The sequence below is a fragment of the Equus przewalskii genome, chromosome 1, assembly GCF_037783145.1.
Source record: "Equus przewalskii isolate Varuska chromosome 1, EquPr2, whole genome shotgun sequence".
Taxonomy (NCBI): domain Eukaryota; kingdom Metazoa; phylum Chordata; class Mammalia; order Perissodactyla; family Equidae; genus Equus; species Equus przewalskii.
In genome coordinates, this window is record NC_091831.1 from 110,512,816 (window position 1) to 110,538,460 (window position 25,645).

Genomic DNA, 25,645 nt, shown 5'->3' on the forward strand with positions numbered 1-25,645 from the left:
GTCTAGTTTCACTCTTTTTTATGTGGCTCTCCTGTTTTCCCAGTGCCATTTATTGAAGAGATTATTCTGTCTTCATTATATGTTCTTGGCTACTTTGTCATTAATTAATTGTCCATATATGTACAGGATTATTTCTGGGCTCTAAATTTTGTTTCATTAATCTGTGTGTCTGTTTCCATGTCAATACCACACTGTTTTGATTACTATGGCTTTGTAGCATAGTCTGAAATCAGGGAATATCATACTTCCAGCTTTGTCCTTTTTTCTCCAGATGGCTTTGGCTATTCAGGATCACTTCGTTCTATACAAATTTTAGAATTATTGTCCAAGTTCTGTGAAAAATGCTGCTGGAATTTTGATAGGAATTGCAAGAAATCTGTAGCTTGCTTTGAGTAGTATGGACATTTTAACACTATTAATTCTCTCAATCTATGAGCAGGGAATATCTTTCATTTATTTCTGTCTTCTTTGATTTCTTTCATCAGCGTCTTACAATTTTCAATATACAGGTCTTTCACTTCTTTGGTTAAATTTATTCCTAGGTATTTTCCTTTTTTTTTTTAAAAAAAAAGATTTTATTTTTTCCTTTTTCTCCCCAAAGCCCCCCGGTACATAGTTGTGTATTCTTCGTTGTGGGTTCTTCTAGTTGTGGCATGTGGGACGCTGCCTCAGCGTGGTCTGATGAGCAGTGCCATGTCCGCGCCTAGGATTCGAACCAACGAAACACTGGGCCGCCTGCAGCGGAGCGCGCAAACTTAACCACTCGGCCACGGGGCCAGCCCCGAGGTATTTTCCTTTTTGATACAATTGTAAATGAGATTGTTTTCTTACTTTCTCTTTTTGATAGTTTGTAATTAGTGTACAAAAAACACCACAGATTTCCATATACTAATTTTGTATCCTGCAACTTAACTGAATTTATTTATTAGTTCTAACAGCTTTTCAATGAACTCTTTAGGGTTTTCTATATACAGTATCACAGCATCTGAAAATATTGACAGTTTACTTTGTCCTTTCTGATTTAGATGTCTTTTATTTACTCTTCTTGTCTAATTGCTGTGGCCAAGGCTTCCAATACAACGTTGAATAGAAGTGGCAAGAGTGAACAATCTTTTAGTTTTAAAAGCTTTCATCTTTTAACCATTGAGTATGATGTTAGCTATGGGTTTGTTATATATGGCCTTTATTATGTTGAGATGCATTCCCTCCAAACAGTCAGGCACAGCATAAAATTTCAGTCAATGATGGACTGCATGTATGATGATGGTCCCATAAGATTATAATGGAGCTGAAAAATTCCTATCACCTAGTGACATTGTAGCCATTGTAATATAGTAGGGCAATGCATTGCTCACATGTCTGTGCTAGTGCTGATGTAAATAAACATACTGTGTTGCTAGTTGTATAAAAGTATATTACATATATACAATAAATAATACTTGATATTTATCTTTATTTTAGAGTGCACCATTTCTACTTATTAAAAAAATTGCTTTGAAACTGCATGTCATGTTGTGCTAGCAGTAGCCTCATATATCTCATGTTTACTGCATCTCTAGATTGCATCATTTTCTCTTCTGCTTGATTTAATCTTGTCTTATTATGTTCACCATGGCCCCTAAGCATACAAATTCTATGGATAATGTTGCTAGTAAGAGGCCACATCAAGTGATTAACCTGGAAACAAAATTAAATGTGATTTAAAGACTAAGGTAGAAAATCAGTGGTGGTTATTGCTCACAAGTCAGTCATGTCCCATTTCACCAGAACCACAGTCTTGAAAAACAAGAACAAAGTGACTGATGCTATTAAAGGATCTGCTACATTGAAGACAATGAAACTAACAAAAATTAGAAAAGGACCTACAGTCATGTGTTGCTTAACAATGGGACTATGTGTCATTAGGCAATTTTGTAATTGTGTGAACATTATAGAGTGTACAGAAGGGAAGCAAAATTTGCCAGATCCAAATTTATCTCTTTAACATGAGAATTATTTAGGCCTATTATTTTTAAGAAAAAAAAAGATTCAGAAAGTGTTTCTTGTTACCTCCCCTTTAACTGCCTAAAACAAATCAGATTAAAAAACCTGTCTCAGGAACTGACAGTAACCTTACTATAACATGAACTATGTAGATAGAAAAGAACCTAGAAAAACCTGTTTCTTGGGCTCCCTTCTGTGTTCTGATTCTGTGTGGCCAAACATTTATTTTCCAAATGTTTGCTCTTTTTCACCAACTCGTAAATTGCCTCTCCTCCCTTTGAAGTCCCTGACTTTCCCCACCCCCAACATCTCCTTTGTCTTTAGCTGAAGATGGTATTTAATGTAATGGCTTTAGCCATTTTGGTGAGTTACTCCATTTTCCTGGGTTTCTCCCATGTATACATGGTATTAAACTTTTGTTTGTTTTTCTCCTATTAATCTGTCTCATGTCAATTTAATTCTTAGAACAGCCAGAAGAACCTAGAAGGGTATACAAAAATTTCTTTCTCATCTACAGTACTTAAACAAACCTAGATGGTATGGCCTGGTACCCACCTAGGCTATGAGGTACCAATCTTACGAGACAAACATGGTATATGTGTTCTGTCGTCGACTGAAATGTCATTATGTGGTGCATAACTGTGTATCAGACATAGAGAAACTTCTAATGACCAGAACTGAAGACTAGACAACAAAGCGTATCCTTTCCAGCTCTATAATAATCACAGCAAAGCAAAAGGTTTGTTTCTAACATTGAAAGAAAGGCTGGACCTGACTACAGTGTTGAATTTACCGCTAGCTCTAGATGGTTTAAATGATTCAAGAATAATTATTTATTACATAATTTGAAAGTGAGTGGTAAGTCTATAAGTGCTGATGTGAAGGCAGCTGAAGAATTTTTGGAAACTCTAGATAAGCTGATTGTTGAGAAAAAATTACTTCAACAGAGCAAATATTAAAAATGGATGAAACCTCCCTATTCTGGGAACTAATGTCTGAAAGGACTTTCATCCAAAAGGAGGCCAAGTCAATGCTGGGTTTCAAGGCTTTTAAGAACAGAATAATTGTCTTGCTTGGGGGCAATATTGCAGGCTACAAATTGAAACCCTCTGTGATCTGGCACTGTGAGACCCTCAGGGAACTTCAAGCATATGAATAAGCATGCACTACCAGTGTTCTACAGGAGGAATAGGAAGTCATGGACGACCCAGCCCCTTTTCCAAGATGCCTTCCTGAATTGCTATGCCGGCAAAATGGAGAAGTACTATTTGGAGTATAATATACCTTTCAAGGTTTTGCTTATTATTGATAATACTCCCAGACTTCCTTCTTTTATTGGTGATCTTCATGCTAATATAAAAGTGGTGTTTTAGTCTCCAAACACCAACCCTTTGATCCAATCAAAGGATCAAGGAATTATAGTAGCTTTTAAGGCCCACTATCTGAGGAAGACCTTTGTCCTGGCTATGGCTGCAACTGAGAAGATACTGATACAATTCTGGAATGATTGAAACATCACCCTTGCTTAAGCATGGGGTGATGTCACCAAGGAGTATATGAATAGCATCTGGAAGAAGACACTTAAGAGGTTCATCTATGTCTTCAAAGTATTTGCCAAGGATGAGGAGGTTGCAAAAATAAACAAGGCTATACTTCAAATGGTGAGCAAATTTAAGCTGGGTGTGGATAAGGATGGCATTGACGAACTCCTAGAGGTGGTTCCTGAAAAATTGATCAATGAGGATCTGTTGTAACTGGAAGAGGAATACATTGCTGAAGAATAGGCAAGAAAAGGAAACTGCAGAAGAGTAAAAGGAAGAAGAACCCTCAAGAAAATTCACTTTGAAGGGTTTAGCAGAAGCGTTTGCAGACCCCTCAACAAGCTCCTTAAAAATTTTGAAAATATAGATCCTAACATCAAAAGGTTTTCATTAATAGAGAGGAATGTTCATGTTGCATTGTCTGCTTACAAGCAAATCTATGGTTTAAAAAAAAGAAGCAGCCCACCATGGACATATTTCTGAAAAGAGTGACACTTACTAAAGATGAGCCTCAGACAGGTCCTTCAGGAGTTATTTCAGAAGAAGGCATTGTTATCACAGGAGATGACAGCTCCATGCAGTGCCACTGATGAACTTCTAGCAGCACAAGATGTGAAGGTAAAAGACAGTGATATTGATGGCTCTGACCCTCTGTAGGCCTGGGCTAATGTGTGCATTGGTGTCTTCATTTTTAACAAAAAAGCTTAAAAAGTTAAAAAATTAAAAATAGAAAAAAACTTAAAGAAAAACAATATTTTTGTACAGCTGTACAATGTGTTCTAAGCTGTCATGAAAAGATAGTCAAAAAGTTTTAAAAAATTAAAAGTTTATAAAGTACAAAAGTTACAATAAGCTAAGGTTAATTTATTATTGAAAAAATATTTTTAAATAAATTTAGTGTACCCTAAGTGTACAGTGCTTATAAAGTCTACAGTAGTATAATGTCCTATACCTTCACATTCACTCACCACTCTATCATTGATTCACCCAGAGCAACTTCTAATCCTGCAGTCTCAATCCGTGCTAAGTGCCCTATCCAGGTATACCATTTTTTATCTTTTATATCATATTTTTACTGTACTTTTTCTTTTAGATATGTTTAGATACACATTTAGATATGTTTAAATACACAAATACTTAACATGTGTTACAGTGGTTTACAGTATTCAGCACAGTAACATCCTGCACAGGTTTGTAGCCTGGGAGCAATAGGCTATACCATATAGACTCAGTGTGTAGTAGGCTCTACCATCTAGGTTTGTGTAAGTACACTCTACGATGTTTGCACAATGACAATATTACCTAATGATGCATTTCTCAGAATGTATCCCCTTTGTTAAGCAACCCACTTTGTTGAGACATTTTATCATAAATGGATGTTGAATTTTGTCAAATGCTTTTTTTAAATATTTATTGAGATTATCTTATGATTTTTATCCTTCATTTTGTTAATGTGGTGTATCACAATGATTGATTTACAGACCTTGAACCATCCTTGTATCCCTGGAATAGATCCCATTTGATTATGGTGTATGATCACATTAATGTATTGTTGAATTCAGTTTTCTAACTTTTTTTAGAATATTTGCATCTATGTTCATCAAGGATATTGGCCTATAATTTCCTTTTTTGTGGTGTCCTTATCTGGTTTTGGTATCAGGGTAATGCTGGCTTTGTAGAATGAATTTGGAAGCTTTCCCTCCTCTTCAATTTTTGTAAGAGTTTGAGGATAGGTATTAAATCTTCTTTGAATGTTTAGTAGAATTTACCAATGAAGCCATCTGGCCCTGGACTTTTGTTTGTGGGAGGTTTTTGATTACTGATTTAATCCCCTTACAACTAAGGAATCTATTCAGACTTTATATTTCTTCATAATTCAGTTTCAGAAGATTGTGTTTCTAGGAATTTATCCATTTACTCTAGGTTGTCCAATTTGTTGGCATATTATTGTTCTTGGTAGTTTCTTATGATCCTTTGTATTTCTGTGGTATCAGTTTTAACTTCTCTTACACTTCTGATTTTGTTTATTTGAGCCCTCTCTCCTTTTTTGGTTAGTCTAGCTAAACATTTGTCAAGTTCATTTTCTTTCCAAAGAACCAACTCTTTGTTTCATCAATCTTTCCTATTGTCTTTTTAGTTTCTATGTCATTTTCCATTCACATCTTTATTATTCCCTTCCTTTTACTAAATTTGAGCTTCACTTTTTCTTCTTTTTCTGCTTCCTTTAGGTGTAAAGTTAGATTATTTATTTAAGATTTTTCTCATCTCTGGATGTAGGCCTGTATTGCTATGAACTTCCCTCTTGAAATGTTTTTGTTTCATCCCATAGATTTTGATATGTTGTATTTGTTTTCATTTTTCTCTAGCTATTTTTTTAGTTCTCTTTTGATTTCTTCAGTGACTCACTGGTTGCTCAGTAGCATGTTGTTTAATCTCCACACTTTTGTGGGTTTTTTCCAGTTTTCTTCTTGTAACTGATTTTTAGTTTTATACCAATGTCATAGGAAAAAATGCTTCATATGATTTCAATCTTCTTGAATTTATTGAGACTTGCTTTGTGGCCTAAGATGTGACCTACCCTGAAGAATGTTCCATGTGCACCTGAGAAGAATGTGTATCCCATTGTTTTTGGATGGAATGTTTTATGTACATCTATTAAGTCCATCTGGTCTATTGTGTCATTTAAGCCAATGTTTATTAATTTTTTGTCTGGATGATCTATTCATTTACGTACGTAGGGTTTTAAAGCCCCCAACTATTATTGTATTGGTGTAAATTTTTCCCTTTAGCTCCATTAATATTTTTGTTTTATATATTTTGGTGCTCCTATGTTGGGTGATATGTATTTATAAATGTCATATATTCTTGCTTATTTGAGCCCTTCATCATTAGGTAATGCTCTTTTTTGCTTTTTATTACAATCTTTGTTTTAAAATCTGTTTAGTCTGATATGAGTATAGCTATACCAGTTATATTTTCACTTCCATTTGCATGGAATATCTTTATGTATCCCTTCAATTTCAGGCTGCCTGTGTCCTTACTTCTGAAGTGAGTCTCTTGTGTGTAGCATATAGATGAGTTTTGTTCTTTTGTTATTATTGTTATCCATTAAGCCATTGTATGTTTTTTTATTAGAGAATTTAGTCCGTTTACATTTTAAGTAATTATTGGTAGCTATATACTTAAAGAAATTTAATTGTTTTCTGGCTGTTTTTGCACTTCTTCTCTGTTTCTTCCTTCTTCTCTTTCTCTCTTCCCTTGTGGTTTGATGGCTTTCTTTAGTGTTATGTTTAGATTCCTTTCTCATTTTATTTTGTGTATTGACTATACATTTTTGCTTTGTGGTTATCATGAGATTCATATATAACATCCTATGTATATAATGGTCTGTTTTAAGTTGAAAAGATCTTAAATTTGAACACATTCCAAACCTTTATATTTCCCCCTATGTTTTATATTTTTGATGTCACATTTACATCTTTTTCTTTTATGCATCCCTTAACTAATTACTGTAGTTTTAGTTAATTTTGCTACTTTTGTTTTTTAACTTTTATACTTGCTTTATAAGTCGTCAATCAACTATCTATACTACAATTTACCTTTTCTAGTTAAATTTTTATTTTTGCATGTTTCTTGTTGTTAATTAATGTCAAGTCTTTTCAGCTTAAAGAAGTACCTTTGACATCTCTTGTAATACCAGTTTAGTGATGATGAACTCCTTTAGTTTTTGTTTATCTGGAAAACTGCTAATCTCTACTTCAATTCTGACTGATAACCTTGCTTGGTAGAGAATTCTTGGTTGGAAGGTTTTTTCTTTCAGAACTTAGAATATGTCATATCACTCCCTGCTGGCATGCAAAGTTTCTGCTAAAAAGTCTTCTGATAGCATAATGGGATTTCCCTTGTATGTAACAAATTGCTTTTAAGATTCTTTATCTTTAACTTTTACCATTTTAATAATAATGTGTCTTGGAGTGGATCTCTTTCAGTTCACCTTAGAACTGTCTGGGTTTCCTGGACCTGGATATGTGTTTTCTTCCACAGATTAGGGAGGTTTTCAGTCATTATTTCTAGAAATATGTTTTCTGCTCCTTTCTGTCTCTCTTCTTCTGCAACCCATATAATGACAATGTTATTCTGCTTGATGTTGTCTCAAAGATCCCTTGAGGTATTTTCACTTTTTTCAATTCCTTATTCTTTTTGCCTCTCTGTCTGGGTGAGTTCCATTGCTTTGTCTTACAAATCACTGATCTGTTCTGCTTCATTCAATCTGCCATTGAACTCCTCTAGTGTATTTTTCAGTTCAGTTATTATATTCCTCAGCTCTGTAACTTCTATTTGGTAGTTTCTTATTTTTCTTTCTCATTGTTGAAGTTTTCACTGTGTTCATTTATTTTTCTCCAGGGTTTGGTAAGCATCCTTATGACCATTACTTTGAACTATTTATCAAGTAGATTACTTATCTCTGTTTCATTGAAGTCTTTTTCTGGGGTTTTGTCTTCTTCTTTCAGTTGGAACATATTCCTCTATATCCTTTTAGGCTGACTCTCTGTGTTTGTTTTTCTGTATTAGATAAATCACCTACCTCTTCTAGTCTTGAAGGAGTGGTCTTGTGTAGGAGATGTCTCATGGGGCCCAGAGTACAATCCCCTCTTGCCACCAGAGATAGGTGCTCAAGGGGCATCCCATGCGTGAGCTGCATATTTCCACCTGCTGTAGTAGGGCCACAGCCGTGTCATGGGTGTGAGTGAGGTTTTCACTCAGCCTGGCTTTGGTGCATGGCTGTGGTGTGGGCATCAGCAGGGCTCTCAGTGGGGCATCCCCACAGGTGCTAACAAGTTAGAGGGAGAGTTCCAAACTGGTACCTTTCCATCACATATGGCCTAGGTGCTTTTCAAAATGTTTTGTTCTGCTAGGTCTTTGGACGCGTAAGTCTGCACACAGGACTTTTAATAGTGGATTCTCCATTCCCTATAATTCTATGGTTTTCCTGAACATAATCTGCACTGGTTTTCAGACCCAGGTGTTTTGGAGGCTCATCTCTCATGTGCAGGATCTAAGGATTGGAGTGCCTGACATGGAGCACAATTCCTTTGCTCCTCAGAGAAAAGTTCTGTATTTTTAGATCCTTCCGAATTGCAGATCACTGCATCCAGGGTGGGTATTTTTGGGTGAGACCTTGACTCTGCCTCTCATTTCTGTCTTGATGATACCCTGTTATCTTTTATTGTGGAGGCTCTGTTTATCCAGTTTTCAGATCTTTTGCAGATGAAATTATTCCATATCTATATAGATATATGTGTTGTGTCCATGGGGGGAGATAAGTTTAGGATGGTTCTATGCTACCATTTTGACACTTCCAGGATGTGTTTTTTCTAAAGGGAAAAGGAATAATTTTGTTTTAAAGTGAATGAATGGCTATTCCAGAATGAAAAAGAAGACACAAGCAAGACAAATACTGAATAGATATAAGGGGGGGAAAGCTATACAAAGATTGCGGAAAGTAAGTTGTGGGAAAGTAATCTTATTTTGCATACTAAGACCTGGCTAAGATTGGGATTGCTGTATCTGTAAGATTTTTAAAAATTAACCTTAGAATAAACAGTACAGTGATATAAAACTAGATTTGATTCTCCTCTCTGCTACAAAACCAAAGTTTTCTTAGATTATTGGTCTGTTCTTAGTAAGAAATTGTAAATAAATTAAATAAATAAATAAATAAAAATTCCTATACCTATTAAGATTCTGCATGGGAAACCAAGATTTTGTGATTTAATTTCCTGTGCTTCATGGTATCTTTGTCACAATATTGATTACTTAAGAAAACTATCTTCTCAGTATTAAAAGAAGTAGATATTTTACAACTATATAACTTTCTGTATTTCCCTTTGAGATCTGTTAATTGTCACTTTCTTTAAATGGATAACTAAGCATAGTTGCACAGTGACCTGTGATCCTATTTAGTCAAGTGTTCAAACTTTCAACCTTTTGACAACTCCCCAAAATCAAATTCTAAGTGCAGTCTTTTTCATCTCAAATTAACTTTGAGATTTCCCACAGTACCTCTGGAGAATCTCAAAGGGTTTATCTCTTACCTTATAAAAGGGATATGCTAAACTAATTAGATTTATTTGGTATGTTAAATTACATGGGAAACATTGTCAAATAAGAAGTGAAAATAAGGCTTCTTAGGTTACATAAATACAGATTGTATATTACAGATATAAAGATTTTACAGATAATACAGAAATTGTATGAATTCATGGAAATTTGTGAATATCCTTTTGTCCAGTTATTATGCTTAAATGTTGTATGCCACAGAAAGAAATAATTTTTCTTGTCAAATTAATTCTCATCAGAAGTTTAACAATGGACTTTTAAAGTCATTTGTCATTCACATATAGTCATTGTTTTTTGCTTTGATTCTTCTCTGTAATTGGTTGCAATCAGTTATGGGCATGAATGTTTCATAATGAAATAACTGTAATAGCTTTGAGACCATGCTTCTGTACTGAGTAAGAATTTCAAGAAGTAATGAAGAAGCTGACCTACTAACTAAAGTAACTAACCTAAGATCTAGCAGAAAAATAATTAATAACATAGGACTTAAGGAACCGATGTGGACAATTACATTTTTTTTATAATTTTGCTTAAACATTGCTGTTTGTTTAATGTTTTGTTTACTATATAGAAATAAAACTTTTTCTCTTAAGTTGCATGTAACTTACAGCAATTTGGTAAAGTATAACTTTGTGAACAAAGATGAAACAATTCCTTTTTCTCCCTAATTCATACCTTCAGAATTTGAAAATTCTTAGTGAGCATTATTTTTATGGGAATATAGGTCTTTGCATAAGTTCAATAAGCCTCTGTTTCCTTCATAACAGCTCCCAATTAGAAACATTAACTATATTACCAAGTCTTTGAATGGAATGTCATATTTGAGAATGAAGCGCATGGGATGAGATGTGAGTAGACAGCTTTAGGAGCTAAGGTTGATTTTAAGGAGCCAATGCTTATACCCACTCTTGGAAAAACTAGCCTGAACCCATCTTATATGGTTTCCTACTCTAAAAGTCAGTAAGGAAGTTCACTTCCTGGTATGACTAGGAATCTCAAGATAATAATTTGATCATTGGAAGAGAGGAATTTACCTAAATCTATAGGCATTGCAGGCAACATCTGGTGGCAAGTTGTTGACTTGGCTTCCTAGCTCTGAGATACTGAAAAATCCAATCTGATAATTCTTATGAAAAGTTCCAAAAATGCAAACTCAACAGACCTATATGGTTAGACACTACCCTTGCTGCACTTATGTAAATAATCATACTAAGCTTAATGAGTGCAGATGCATTTTTCAAGATGATTACTGTTATTTTGATTATCTCTGCTTGAATGATGATGACTATAGAGAGACAAATTATATTTCAATGGAAAACTGCAATGTAACTTGTGAGTTCTGTCTTGCACATTTTCCAATCCTTGACAAATCCTTAAGTCTTCCACTTTCTTCCTATGTCTGGTTACAAATTTCCAAACATGGTTTTATTTTTTTCTCCCATCTGACTTGGAATCATTGAGAATTAAAACTTTTCTTTTCCCAAAAGCTGAAGCTGAAGGACTTGATGTAAACTTCAAGGAAATCACCACAATAGATCACATATTGGCAAAAATCCTGCTTGTTCCTGTGTGGGTCACTCAGGAAATTCACCCAAATAGCTAATGTCATCATCACAGACAATCAAACTCCAAATCAGGAAATCCATTGATTGCCACTTCTGTATGCATCCATCTAAAGAAGCTTTGAGCCCAACATCTAGAAATCACAAAAGCTGACCTCTGGGATCTTTTAATATCAATCTCTGTCTTTGTTTTATTTTCATAGAAACTCTTCTTTATGAAATACCTCATGGCTTGCACTATACCACATATCCTCTACTATCAAGTCTTAACAGATGATTAGGCTGGTCCTTAGTAAAAAAAAAAAAACGTGATGGAACAATAAATGGGCTTATATTGTATACAATATAAGGGACTGACAAAGATTCTTCAGATGACCAAACTTTAGTCAGGCTCCTGAAACTTCTCATAGACCCATTTGTACAATTCCTTATAAAATCCTCAGCAAGAATCATGCTAAGTTAGTATAGGAAACATCTTACATCCTCCCGTATCTTCTCACACTTGATATTTAATCAAGTTTCTCATTCTCTGTCATTTTCCAGGTTATGTCTGGTAAGCCTAACCTGTCTTCAGCAATAATCCTGTGAGGTCTGTTTAGCCAAAATTTTCTTACCATTCAAGTTTCATCTTAGTAATTTTCAATCGGCTGACTTCCTTCAGGCTCTGTGGCTATAAATAACTACTTGCCCTTGCTGTATTCAGAATTAACTCCAGTTAAACACTGAGAACTATTTTACCCCACTACAATAATCCTCAACAAATCTGTTTTTACCACTTTATCTATTGTCCAGCTATGAATTTTCTCTGACAGTAGTCACAATCACCCTAGCCTCACTCAAACTCCCTCTCTTGCATGTTGATTCAGAGGTATGAGGAGATCAATGTGGCCAGGTTGAAGTCTTAAATTTCATCCATGGGAATGACTGTTTTATCTCCTGGTAGAGCATTTCTTCCTCTGGAACTAAGACCTCTAGATCAGCTGATCATATAATTATAGGAAGAAGCAGCAAAAATTGTGCCACTCCCATTTTCACCACTTGATTCCTGGACCTGGATATAAAGGAAACAGCACCATATATTGGAAGCTGATTCAGAGAATACACAGTCTCCTGGAGAACTCTGCTCCGGTGCTGCAACGTATTTCCACCTAACTGGCTTTGTAACTGAGTCTTCTAAAGGCCCTTCTACTATTCTATCAAACCAGCTGCTCCAAAATTGTGTAGAACATGGTAGGACCAGTGAATTCCATAAGCATAGGCCTATTGCTGCAGTTCTTTTGCTGTGAAGCGAGTTCCTTGACCTAAAACAATGCTGTCTGCAATACTATACCAATGGAAAAGGCATTCCATAAGTACACAGATGGTAGTTTTGGTTCAAGTACTACATGCAGAGAAGGCAAATCCATATCCAGAGGAAAGCTATCTTCCAGTAAAGACAAAATGCTTCTTTTTCTATGATGGAAGCAGACTAATATAATTAACCTACTGGCAGGTAGCAGCCTGAACACCTCAGGTAATCATGCTATATTAGGAACTTAGTGCAGCTGTCTGTTGCTGGTAGATTGCACACTTAGCCTTGATGAGTGTACATGAGTATTGTTGAATCCATGCATAACCTCTATCCTTGCCACAATGGCCTCTTTGTTCACAAGCCTATTGGGCAATGACAGAGGTGGCTGGGTTATGAGGCTGACTGTTATCCACTGAATATATTATGCTATACATTTGATTATTGAAATCTTCCTCTGCTGAGGTCATACTTCGGGGAGCTTACACGTGAGATAAATTTCATTGTTAACAGTTTCTCAATCATGTTCCTTTCAACTCCCTGGCCATCAAGCCACACCATTTGCCACAACCCATGAATCAGTATATAACTGCATATCTGGTCATTTCTTCTTTCAAGCAAAGGAAACAATCAGGTGCCCTCCCTGATGTCCTGCCGCTGGGACGATTTTCCTTCACCACTGTCCTTCAGAGATGTTTGAGAGATGGGCTTTAGTGCTTCAGCTCTTCACTTTTAAGTGGTGTCTGCATGTGGTGCAGAACCATCTGTAAAACAGTCTGCATCTTTTCTTCCTCTGTCAGCTGATCATAGGGAACTCTCCACTATGAGATAGGGGTAGAGTAGGAGAGAGAAGGAAGTGTAGCAGGATTAAGGGCCGTGTGCATTTGGCCATTTTATGTAATTATTTGTGAGGAATACATTTTGCTCAAAATCCAAATAGGCCCACTAGGCTTTGTCCCTCTTTCTTGGTTGTAGGAGGACCCAGATGCAAAAACTCACCCTTCACCTTAAAAGGGACACCTGGGCATGCACCACATCTCTCAACTCTTAGAAATTTCACTGAGGTAGAGGTCTTGGAATTTTAGTCAAATTTATTTCATATTCTCTTACATGCAAATGTGTTACCAGTAAATGTAGAGAAGTTGCAATTTCTGCTAAGTTCTATCTGCATAATGTCATTAATATGATGGACCAATGATGTATCTCTTGGAAGAGAAAAGTGATCAAGATCCCTAATATCTTAATTGACACATAGGGCTAGAGAGCTCACATTCCACTGAGGGAGGACTTTGAAAGTGTGTTTCTGGCCTTTCCAGCTGAAAGAAAAATGCTTCTGATAGGTCTTAGGGATAGGTATGGAGAAAAATGCATTTGCGAGATCATTAGTTGAACCAGGTAGCAGGGTGTTTCTGAGTATGCTCAAGCAATAAAATTGCATTTGGTATAGCAGCTGAAAATAGAGTCACTACTTGGTTAGCTTTATAATAATTCATTACCTTTCTCCAAAACTTATCTGCCTTCTCTGTAGGCAAATTGAAGAGTTTAATGAGAATGTGGTGGGAATCAACCCCCTTGCATCTTGCAAGTTATTGTGGTGGCATAAATCTTTGAAATCCCTCCAAGAAAGCAATATTCCTTCTGATTTACTATTTTCGTAGGTACAGTCAATTCTAATGGCTTACATTTGGCCTTTTCTACCATAATTACCCTCACTCCACAGGTCACAAAACCAATATGAGGATTGTGTCAGCTGCTAAGTATTTCTATTCCAATTACGCATTCTAAAACTGAGGGAAGAACCACAGCATGAGTTCAGAGACCCACTGAATACACTGTGAGATTAATTTTTACTAAAACTTTATTTATATCTTGAAGCCCATAAGTCCATAATCTGACTGGAGGGCTACAGCAATGTTTTAGTTATCCTGGAAACCATATCAATTCAGAGTAACATCCAATAGTCTCTGAATGGTATTATTTCCTTTCCCGCCATGCACATTTACCCTGGTAAAAAGCCATAGCCCTCTTTGAGGAAGGGTAAGAGAAAGAATAATAGTACAAATTTTTGTTAGTGGTCTGAGGCCTTTCCTCAAAAGGTCATGATCTCTTTTTCATTCAGGAGTTCTGGGTCTGTAACTGGCTCAAATAGAGAAATTGATTGAGAAGCTGTGACTCACTATTTTAATGGTTCAAGTTAGACTTTTGTTCACTTAATGTAGAACTTATCTTCTGGTACACATCAGGTAAGAAATTAGTAGACTTCTAATCATTTTCACTTCTAGGAACACTGTGAAAAGCTAGTTAACACCATACTTCTGTTCCACTAACACCACTTAGATCACTGCTTTGACTATTCTGTCCATTAGAGTAAAAACACCAACCTTTCCTCTGGCTGTTGAGTAAAGCCACTTGGCCCCTGCTATTCTGGGACCCAATTACTCACACTGTATTTACATTTTCCAGTTGAGTGTCCGCAGTTCCCACTACAAAGTCTGGCCTACAGAGAAGAACAATCACAGGGCTTCTTCAAAGATACTAGGGCTCAATTCCCAAATTTGTTTCACAAAATATTGGAGAAAAGTGTGTGTTCTGGACCCTCCCAGTGTGAGTAAGTAGGTCTGCCATGATGAAAACACTCTAACATTCCAATCTCCCTAAGCTTTCGAATCCCTTCCTCTACAGTAATCCAAATGGTGATCAGGCATTTCCATTTCACTCATGTTGGGATATCTTTTGATTTATGTTTATAAATCAAACATCCCTACAAAATCATAGAGTCCTTTCTAACTATCTATGTATCAACATTAAATGCAGAATCTATGCTTATTTGGCTCAAATCAACAAATTCAGCTGATCTAACTCTATGTTTCTTACACAATTATCCCACATGCTTACTATCCATTCCCACACTATTTCCAAGATTTATGTTTGCATAAATTAGAAAACTCAAGTAGTTATTTTGAGGTAGACCACACAATTTCATGGTGACATTTTGTACTTCACCTTTTGGAGCCTGCTAGTATTTGAGTCTAGTCAAGGTGGCAATTGCATCAGAGGAGGCCATTCCCATTCTCACCCTTGTATGCTCCATCCTGCACTTTTGTAAATCCTTGGCAAATTTTGAATTATTCTAGATTCTACCAATATCTTGTTACAACTCTCCAAATCAACCTTTCAATTTTTTCTCCCTCCTGACTTGGGATCATTGAGAACTAAAGCTACCCTTTTCCCAGAGCACTTCAAGCTGAAGCTGGATGACTTGATATAAACTTCAAGGATATCAATCACCACAACAAATCACGAATGAGCAAAATTCATGCCTGCTGCTGTGTGAACCACTTGGAAAGTTTTTGGAACATCTATGCCATCACCACAGACATTCAAACTGCAAACTAGGAAATCTATCAGATTGCCACTGCTGTCTTGACTCCACCATCTAATGATAGTTTAGCCCAACATCTATAAATCAACTTGACTGACTACCCTCTGGAACCTGAAACTTATTTTTTAACTATTAGTCTTTGTTTTTCTTTTCTTTTTTTAGAAACTCCCTTTCATTAAACGTTTGAAAGTTAACACCATAGAGCATATCCTCTACTACTCATTCCCAACAGATGGTTCACCAGGTCCTTAATGAACAAAAGATAACTGAACAAAAATGGACTTATAATGTTTAAAGAAAAGAAGAATGTCTCTTCTTTTCCTGAACAAGAGAGGGACTGACAAAGATTCTTTGCTTTACCAAACTTTAGTTAAGCTCCTGATCCTTCTCCTAGGCTCAGCTGCACACTTCCTTGTAAAATCCTTAGCAAGAATCCTAGTTAAGCTTGTTCAGTTTAACAAGAGTCCCTCATCATCCATATCTATTAATTTTTATATCTAATTGTGTTTCTCACCCACCACCATTCACTAGGTATCTGATCAGCCAAACTTGTCTTCAGCAAGAATCCTGTTAGATCACTGTAGCAAAATTCCCATTACCTTTGATGTTTCCACTTACTATTACCACTTCCACTGACCTCCACTAAGCTCTTTGGTTATAAATTCCAACATGCCCATGCTGCATTCAAAACTGAGCAAAGTTCTAAACTGAGCTGTATTTCCTTCTATTACAATAAGCCTGTTTTTTCAGCTTTAACTACTTTCCAGCTATGATTGTTTCTTTGATAATACTTAGAAAAATTACTCCAGCCAGAAAAATAATTTCTCTCTTTGTCTGTTGATTCAGAGGCATGATGAGCTCAGTGTGGCTTGGCAGCAATCTTAAGTTCCAGTTTGTCTCCTGTTAGAAGCCATCCTTCCTCTGGAACTAAGATCTCTAGGTCAGCAGAACTTAAAGTCATGGGAACAAGAAGCAAAAACATTGTTAGTGGATGAAAGGGATAATATTGAGTGGTACCCTTCTCATTTCCACCCCTTGATTCCTGGACCTGTGAATCATGGCAATCTTAGAAACAGCACTATATATTGGACACTGATTCAGAGCACATACAGCCTCCTGGAGAACATTGCCCCAGCCCTGAAACATACTGCCACTTGGCTACTGCTGGAACTGAGCCTTAAAATGTCCTTCCTTCATTCTATCTAGCCAGTTGCTTCAGGATGCTGGGGACACGCTGAGACCTATTAATTCCATTAGCATGGGCCTATTGCTACACTTCTCTTGATATAAATGAGGTCCTTAAACCCATCAGACTGAACACCTGAGGAATGGTACCGTATCAGTGACTCAATGTTTGTGTTCACTGCTGACAGAACTAGAACTGGGCCTTGGTAAGTGGAAGTTCATGTTTCTGAGCCCATGTATAACCTCCATTCTACCATTATGGCCAACTGGTTCATGAACCCATTGGGCAATGAAAGGGGTGACTGGGCAAATAAATCGACTGGTGCACATTGAAAATGTCTTTTTATACACTCAATTTTTGAAATCCTCCTCTGCACTTGTCACCCTTTGGTGATTACACACATGCAACACAAATATGTTTCTGAATTTTTGTCCATTGAGAGAGCTCTAGCCACATACCTATTCATCAAATTTTATTGTCAAAAATTTTCCAATCATGTTACTTTTAAGCCCTTGACCATCAAGTCTGACCATTGTCCACAGCTGATGAATCAGTATATAATTCAATGTCTGGTCAGTTCTCCTTCCAAACAATGTGAACATCTTGGTTCAATGAACGAAGTTCTGCCCACTGGGAGGATTTTCCTTCATCACTGTCCTTCAGGGATGTCCTAGAGAGGGGGTGTAGTGCTGCAGCTCTCGACATTCAAGTGGTGCCTGCATATCATGCAGAACCATCTAAAAACCAGGCTCGCATCTCTTATGCCTCTATCAACTGATCTTAGGGCGTTCCACTAAGGAGTCATGGGTGTGGGTTAAGAGAGAGAAGGCAAAGCAGCGGAAGTATGGATCATTGACATTTAGGCCACTTCTTCACAAAACTTACTTGTGCCTTCAGTGTCTGCCCAAACCCAATCCTGTATAGAATCATATTTCATTTTATTTTTTTGCTTTTTTGTGCTTTGCAGATACTATGTTTTTTACAAATTGAAGGTTTTGCTCAACCCTGTGTCAGGCAAGTCTATCAATGCCATTTTTCCAACAGCATTTGCTCACTTTGTGTCTCTGTGTTACATTTTAGTAATTCTCACAATATTTCAAACTTTTTCATTATTATTATATTTTTTATGGTGATCTGTGTTCAGTGATCTTTGATGTTACTATTGTAATTGCTTTGGGGCACCACAGACCATACCCATTTAAGACAGCAAACTTAATTAATAAATGGTGTGTGTGTTTTGACTATTCTTCCAACCAGTCATTCCACTGTCTCTCTCCCTATCCTCAGGCATCCTTATTCACTGAGACCCAAAAATATTGAAATTAGCCTAATTAATAATCCCATAACGGCCTCTAAGTGTTCAAGTGAAAGGAAGAGTTGCACACTGCTCATTTTAAGTAAAAATCTAGAAGTGATTAAGCTTAGTGAGGAAAGCATGTTGAAAGTTGAGCTAGGCCAAAAGCTAGATCTCTTGTACCAAATGATTAGCCAAGGTGTGAATGCAAAGGAAAAGTTCTTGAAGGAAATTAAAAGTGCTATTTCAGTGAACATACAAGTGATAAGAAAGCAAAACAGCCTTATTGCTTATATAGAGAAAATTTTAGTGGTCTGTATAGAAGATAAAGCCAGGAAGGGGTAAGCCAGGAGAGGTAAGGAAGCAGAAGAAAAGTTTGAAGCTAGCAAAGGTTGGTTCATGAGGTTTAAGGAAAGAAGTCATCTCCATAACATAAAAGTGAAAGGTGAAGAAGCAAGTGCTCATGTGGAAGCTGCAGCAAGGTACTCATAAGATCTAGCTAACAAAATTAAAGAAGGTGGCTACACTAAACGACAGATTTTCAATGTAGACGAAACAGCCTTATATGAGAAGAAGATGCCATCTAGGACTTTGATAGCTAGAGAGAAGTCAATGCTAGGCTTCAAAGATTCAAAATACAAGTTGACTCTCTTGTTAGGGATTAATTCAGCTGGTGCCTTTCAGTTGAAGCCAATACTCATTTACTATTCCAAAAATCCTACAGCCCTTAAAAATTATGCTAAATCTATGCTTCCTATGCTGTATAAATGGGGGGTAAAAAAGCCCGGATGACAGCACACCTTTATACAACATGGTTCATTGAATATTTTAAGCCCACTGTTGAGAACTACTGCTCATAAAAAAGATTCCTTTTGAAATATTACTGCTCATTGACAATGCGCTTGGTCACCCAAGAGCTCTGATGGAGATGTACAATGAGATTAATGCTGTTTTCATGTCTGCTAACACAACATCCATTCTGCAATCCATGGATCAAAGAGCACTTTCAACTTTCAAATCTTACTATTTAAGAAATACATTTTTTAAAGCTATAGCTGCCATAGATAGTGATTCTTCTGATGAACCTGAGCAAAATAAATTGAAAACCTTCTGGAAAAGATTAACCATTCCAGATGACATTAAGAACACTTGTATTTCACGGGAAGAGGTCAAAATATGAACATTAACGGGAGTTTGCAAGAAGTGATTCCAACCCACGTGGATGACTTTGATGGCTTAACACTTCAGCAAAGGAAGTAACTGCAGATGTGGTGGAAATAGCAACAGAACTAGAGTTAGAAGTAGGACCTGAGATGTGACTGAATTGCTGCAATCTTATGATAAAACATCAATGGATGAAGACTTGCTTCCTATGGATGAGTAAAGAAAGTGGTTTCTTGAGATGAAATCTACTCCTGGTGAAGATGCTGTGAGGATTGTTGAAATGACAACAAAGGATTTAGGATATTACATAAACTTACTTGATAAAGCAGTGGCAGGGGTGGAGAGGATTGACTCCAATTTCGAAAGACATTCTACTGTGAGTAAAATGCTATCAAATAGCATCATATGCTACAGAGAAATTTTTCATGAAGAAAAATCAATCGATGCAGCACACTTAATTTTTGTCTTATTTTAAGAAACTGTCAGGCACCCCAACCTTCAGCAACCACCAACCTGATCTGTCAGCAGCCACCAATATCAAGCAAAACCCACCACCAGCAAAAAGAATACAACTTCCTGAATGCTCAAATGATGGTTATCATTTTTTAGCAATAAAGTATTTCGTGTGTGTGTGTGAGGAAGATTGGCCCTGAGCTAACATCTGTTGCCAATATTCCTCTTTTTGCTTGAACAAGATGGTCCCTGAGCTAACGTCTGTGCCAATCTTCCTCTACTTTGCATGTGGGACACTACCACAGCATGGCTTGAAGAGCAGTATGTGTATTCACACCCAGGATCCAAACCTGTGCACCCCGGGCTGCCGAAGCAGAGTGTACAAACTTAACCACTTTGCCACCAGGCTGGCGCCAGCAATAAGGTATTTTTTGATTAAGGTATGTACATTTTTTTAGACATAATGCTATTGCTAACTTTATAGACTACAGTGTAGTGTAAACAAAACTTGATATGCACTGAGAAACCAAAAAAGTCAAGTAACTCACTTTATTGCAATATTCAGTTTATTGTGGTGGTCTGGAACCAAACCTACAATATTTCTGAGATATGCCTGTATACCACTTCCAATTCATGATGTAGTATTGCTGTGAATGTCCATCTTTATGGTTTGGTTGGTCAGATAACATCCAGTTCATGATGTTAACTCAGGTCACTTGATATCTCGGTGGTCCATGATGAAGCATTCAGTCTCTGCTAAGGCCTGGTAGCAGGCTAAAATTTGTTCTTATAAGTAGAGTTGTTACCTGTGAATGATAACAGGGCCTTGTTCCAGAAATCTAAATTCCTGTACTGTGATTCAACCATAGGGGCTGCCAGGAGCTCCTAACAGCACCCCTATCTGCCAATTAAACTCCAGTAACTATTGGGTCTGTTGGAATATATGGCTCACATTGTAACGCATCTATAATAACAGCCTGGACTTGTTAAAGAACCTTCTCGCATTCTGGGGCCCACTCAAAACTAGCAGCTTTTCAGGTCACTGCATAAATGGGTTGGAGTCACACACCCAAATACAAGTATGTTTTATCAAAAATCCAAAAGAGGCCCACAAAGAATTATGTCTCCTACGTTGCAGGAGGGTCCAGACGCAACAACTTATTCTAAAGCTTAAAAGGAATATCTACACATCCTCCCTACCACTGAACTCCTAGAAATTTCTCTTAAGTAGAATTCCCCTGAATTTTAGTTTGATTAATTCCTCATCCACAGACATGTAAATGTCTTGCCATTAAGTCTAGTTATTATTCCTACTCACTAGGGCCATGCAGCATAATATCATCAATGTAATGGACTAGTGATATCTTATGTAAGGGAAGAGCAATCAATATCACCACAAGCTAACTTTTAACACATGGGTAGAGAGTTGATATATCCCTAGTAGGACAGTGAAGGTGTACAGCTGGTATTGCCACCTGAAAGGAAACTGCTTCTGGTGGAGCTTATAGAGAGGGATGGAGAAAAAGGCATTTGCCAGATCAATAGCTGCTTATTAAATACCAGGGGATGTGTAAATTTGCTCAAACAATGATAACACATTTGCCACAGAGCAGCAGTTAGTGTCATATTTGGTAAGATATTCTTAATCCACTGTTGTTCTCCAAGAGCCATCTGTCTTCTGCACAGGCCAAATAGAGTTTTGAGGGGTGTGGTGTGAATCACCACCCCTTCATCTTTCAGTTTCTTGATGGTAGCACAAACTCTGCAATTACTCCAGGAATGCAATATTGCTTTTCATTTACTATTTTACTAGGTAGAGGCAGTTCAAATGGATTCCATATAGCCTTTAGCACTATAATAGCCCTCACTCTGCATATTAGGGAACCAAAGAGGGAATTCTATCAGCTGTTAAGTATTTCTATTTCAATTATGCATTCTAGATCTGGGAAATAACCACAGGGTGGGCTCAGGAAAACTCTGGACCGACTGCAAGACAGAGCTCAGGTAAAAACCCATTAATCCTTCGACCCCCATAAGCCCCTCCTCTGACTGGAAGGCCATTGTGATGTTTTGGGTCTCTTGGAAACAATGTTTGTTCAGAACCAATGTCCAAGTAGTCCCTGAAAGTTCTAATTATATCTTTTCACCCAACGCAGTTACTCTGGTAAAGGCCATATGTCCCTTTTGGAAAGTCTGGGAGAAATTTTAACAGTAGTATAATGGTGTCCTTCCTCAAGGAGACCTGGTCTCCCCTGAATTTAAGGGGTTCTAGGTCTGTAAACTGTCGCAAGTCAGAGAATTGATTGGTAGGTTGTGACTATTTTTATGATTCAAGTTAACTTTTTATTCATTTGACCTAGAACTTTCCTGCTTATACAGATCAAGTAAGAATTTAGTAGGCTCTCTATCTCTCTCACTTCTAGGAACATCATAAAAAACAGTCAACACCATAGGGTTGTGCTAGTCAGACTATTCTGATTGCTGCTTTGTCTCTGCTGTCCATTAGGGTAACTACACTTACATTGTCCATGGTGATTGAGTGATGTCATTGGCCACTGCCACCCTGGAATCCAATTGCTCCCATGCATTTAGATTTTCCAAATGAGTGGTTGTTGTTCCCACTGTAATATCTGGCCTCAAGAGAAGATAAATCATAAGGCTTATCAACAATGCTGGGGCTCCCCTCTCAAATTTATTTCTCAAATTACTGGTGAAAGGTATGCTTTCTACACCCTCCCAGTGTGAGTGAGTAGGTCTTAAAAGACAAATCCACTCTAACGTTTCAATCTCCCTAAGCTTAAAATGCCTTTATCTACATTAAAACAAGAGAGATGCAGCATTTCCACTTCACTTACAGTGGGCCACCTTTTGAACCATGTCTCAGCCAATGAACCCAACAAACTGTTAGTGCCCTTTCTCACTCCCCAAGCTGCAACATTAAATGTGCGATCTCTGCTTAGTGGGCCTATATCAATAAATTCAGCTGATCCACTTTGTGTTCTTTCCATATTATCTTACACCCTTAATATCCATTCCCACAAATACTCTCAAGATTTATGCTTGTATAAATCAGAAAAATCAAGTAGTTATTTTGGTGTCTAGTGCACCTCCTTTTGGGTCACACTTTGTACCTTACCTTTAGGGGCCTGCTAGGACATGAGTCTCGTCATAGGTGAGAACTGTTTCAATGTGGGTCAGTCCCATTTTCTTAGGCAATGTGATATTAATCCCCTCAGACTGAGGTAGAAAGGCTGATACTTTATGAATTGGGAAGCTGCCATCACTTGGAGTGGGGATGTTGCTGGTACTAGGGAAGGGGAGAGTACTTCCATTCACAAATAAGATGTCACAATCTAGTGAGTTGATATCCTCAGCTTCATCAGCATTTTCCCACATGAAATCCCAACATACAGGATACTACTCTTTCACAATCAGTGCCCTTGATTTAACAGTAGACACCCTAGGATTTTGGGAATTCAACTTTTTGAAATTTATCCAATCAAAGTTTTATTTGTAGCAGTTTCAGTCCTTACGGGAGGTAAGACTATTCCTCAGATCACACTTTGTAATTCTTAGGTCATTGTTGCAATGTTTGAGGTGAGAATTCAGATCTCTAAGTTCATCATTTTCTTTCACCACTTTGTCCAGTGACATTAAAAGGAATGAACAGGGGGCCAGCCCCAAGACCATAAGGGGGTAAGTTTGGTGTGCTCTGCTTCGGTGGCCCAGCTTCAGTTCCTTGGCACGGACCTACACCACTTGTCAATGGCTATGCTGTGGTGGTGACCCACATACAAAACAGAAGAAGACTGGGACAGAAGTTAGCTCAGGGCAAATCCTCCTCAAGCAAAAAAAGGGAAAGATTGGCAACAGATGTTAGCTTAGGGAAAATCTTCCTGAGGATGAAAACAGAGAGGAATGAAAAAATTTCACTATATATCTTATTTTCCCTAAAATGTCTAAAGGTATCATATACAAAGTTATTTAGCTCCTTGATGCTTATAAGTGGTTGATTAGGAATAGCTAATGCAGATTTTTGTGTATCACTATAAATAGTTCATACCATGGACAAATAGTGCTTTGTTTCCTCCTGGAAAGTGAGTCATTAGCATCTTTCAATCTAGTCAAATTGCAATTCCAGAAACCACAGAAGCACGTCAGAAAACTCATTTAAATTCTGTTCCCTGGAACCACTCTCAATTCCAAAATCTATATTAGGGTTCTCCAGAAAAAGAATAGTACTTATAGAATAAATAGACAAATAGATAGAGCTAGACAGATAGCTAGATAGACAGACATATAGATAGATTTATTATAGAAGAGATTTATTATAGAAATTTGCTCAGGAGATTATGGAGGACAGAACTCCCACATTATGCCATCTGCTACCTAGACAACCAGGAAATCCAGTGGTATAATTTAGTCTGAGTCCAAAGGCCTGGGAAACAGGGGAACCAATGGTGTAACTCCTACTTCCAAGCCAAAGGCCTGGGAACAAGGGGGACCTAGGTGTAAGTCCCAGAATTTAAAGACCCTAGAAGCAGGAGCTCTGATGTACAAGGGCAGGAAAAAACGGATGTCTCAGGTGTAAGAAAGGAAAAGGAATTTGTCCTTCCTTTGTCTTTTTGTTCTATTGGGAACCTCTATTCTGACTGGATGATGCTCTACTTTATTGGTGAGGGCATGAACCTTTATGCAGTCTACTAAATCAATGCTAAGCCCTTCCAGAAACACTGTCACAGGCACACTTAGAAATAAGGCTTTACCACCTATATGGACTTCCCTTAACCTGGTCAAGTTGACACAAAATTAACCATCACAACTCCACTCGTTGTCAACTTGACACCTATAAGCATCACCTTCAACCAAACTTAATCTTCAAATAAAGACAATAACAAAGTCATAATTCTGCCTAACATACTATAGAAGTATCCTGTTGTACAACCAAAAATACACTAACCCCTTCCACAGAAAAGGAAGTAAAGTTCTTAAGTGAAGCTTACTCTTCCCCTAGATATTCCTTTAAAAAGAGTACAATGTAAAATTAACACTTAAATACTATGATATAAAGTGAATATGTCTCCATATTACATGATAAGGGACAAAAGAAGATAGACAACAAAGACATTTGCTTAGTATATGTATATATACACACAAAGGTACTCATAACAAAATAAGGAGGAAACACTCATGACAATTAGAGTATTCATTGCTATAACTATAACATATCTATAGCTGGATGCATAACTACCTTCTTTTACTACACATTCTGTATCCCCTTTGCCTCAGCAGCATTTCAGCTAGTTCTGGTTCTTTATCTGGTGAGGTGAGTCAAACTATTATTTCTGAAGCATCTGTGCCATCACTAGTCCTGCTTGGATTGGGCTGTTGTAGTTTTCCATTGCCCTTAATCACAGGACATGGTAATACTAAGAGAAACCATAAGGGATATTCTGTATTCCAGACAAACTCTTCCTTACCTTTATTGCAGACTAGTTGTACAATTTCTCCTTGACAGTGACACACATTATTTTCTTCACCAAACTTTGGTCAAGTTCCTGAACCTTCTCCTAGGCCTATCTATGCAGTTCCCTGTAAAAACATTAGCAAGAACCTTGCTAATTCAGGTTTTCAAGAGTCTCTCATCATCCATATCTGATCAACCTGAATAT

The 25,645-nt window shown here is 37.2% G+C and overlaps 1 long non-coding RNA gene across 11 annotated transcripts in view; it reads right to left on the reverse strand.

The window, feature by feature from the left end:
* The window catches only part of LOC103565380 (uncharacterized), a 160,994-nt gene that overhangs the window by 96,477 nt on the left and 38,872 nt on the right, over positions 1 to 25,645 (reverse strand). For 3 of the 11 annotated variants that reach the window (XR_011525925.1, XR_011525926.1, XR_011525941.1), the window contains one exon: positions 25,454 to 25,565. The exons of 4 other annotated variants lie outside the window; for them this stretch is intronic. This is a non-coding gene — a long non-coding RNA (uncharacterized lncRNA). Of the gene's footprint in view, positions 1 to 20,512; positions 20,780 to 22,494; positions 22,609 to 25,453; positions 25,566 to 25,645 lie in introns of those variants that run through there. 4 more of the 11 variants (XR_011525930.1, XR_011525924.1, XR_011525928.1 and 1 more) reach the window with 2 other exon arrangements.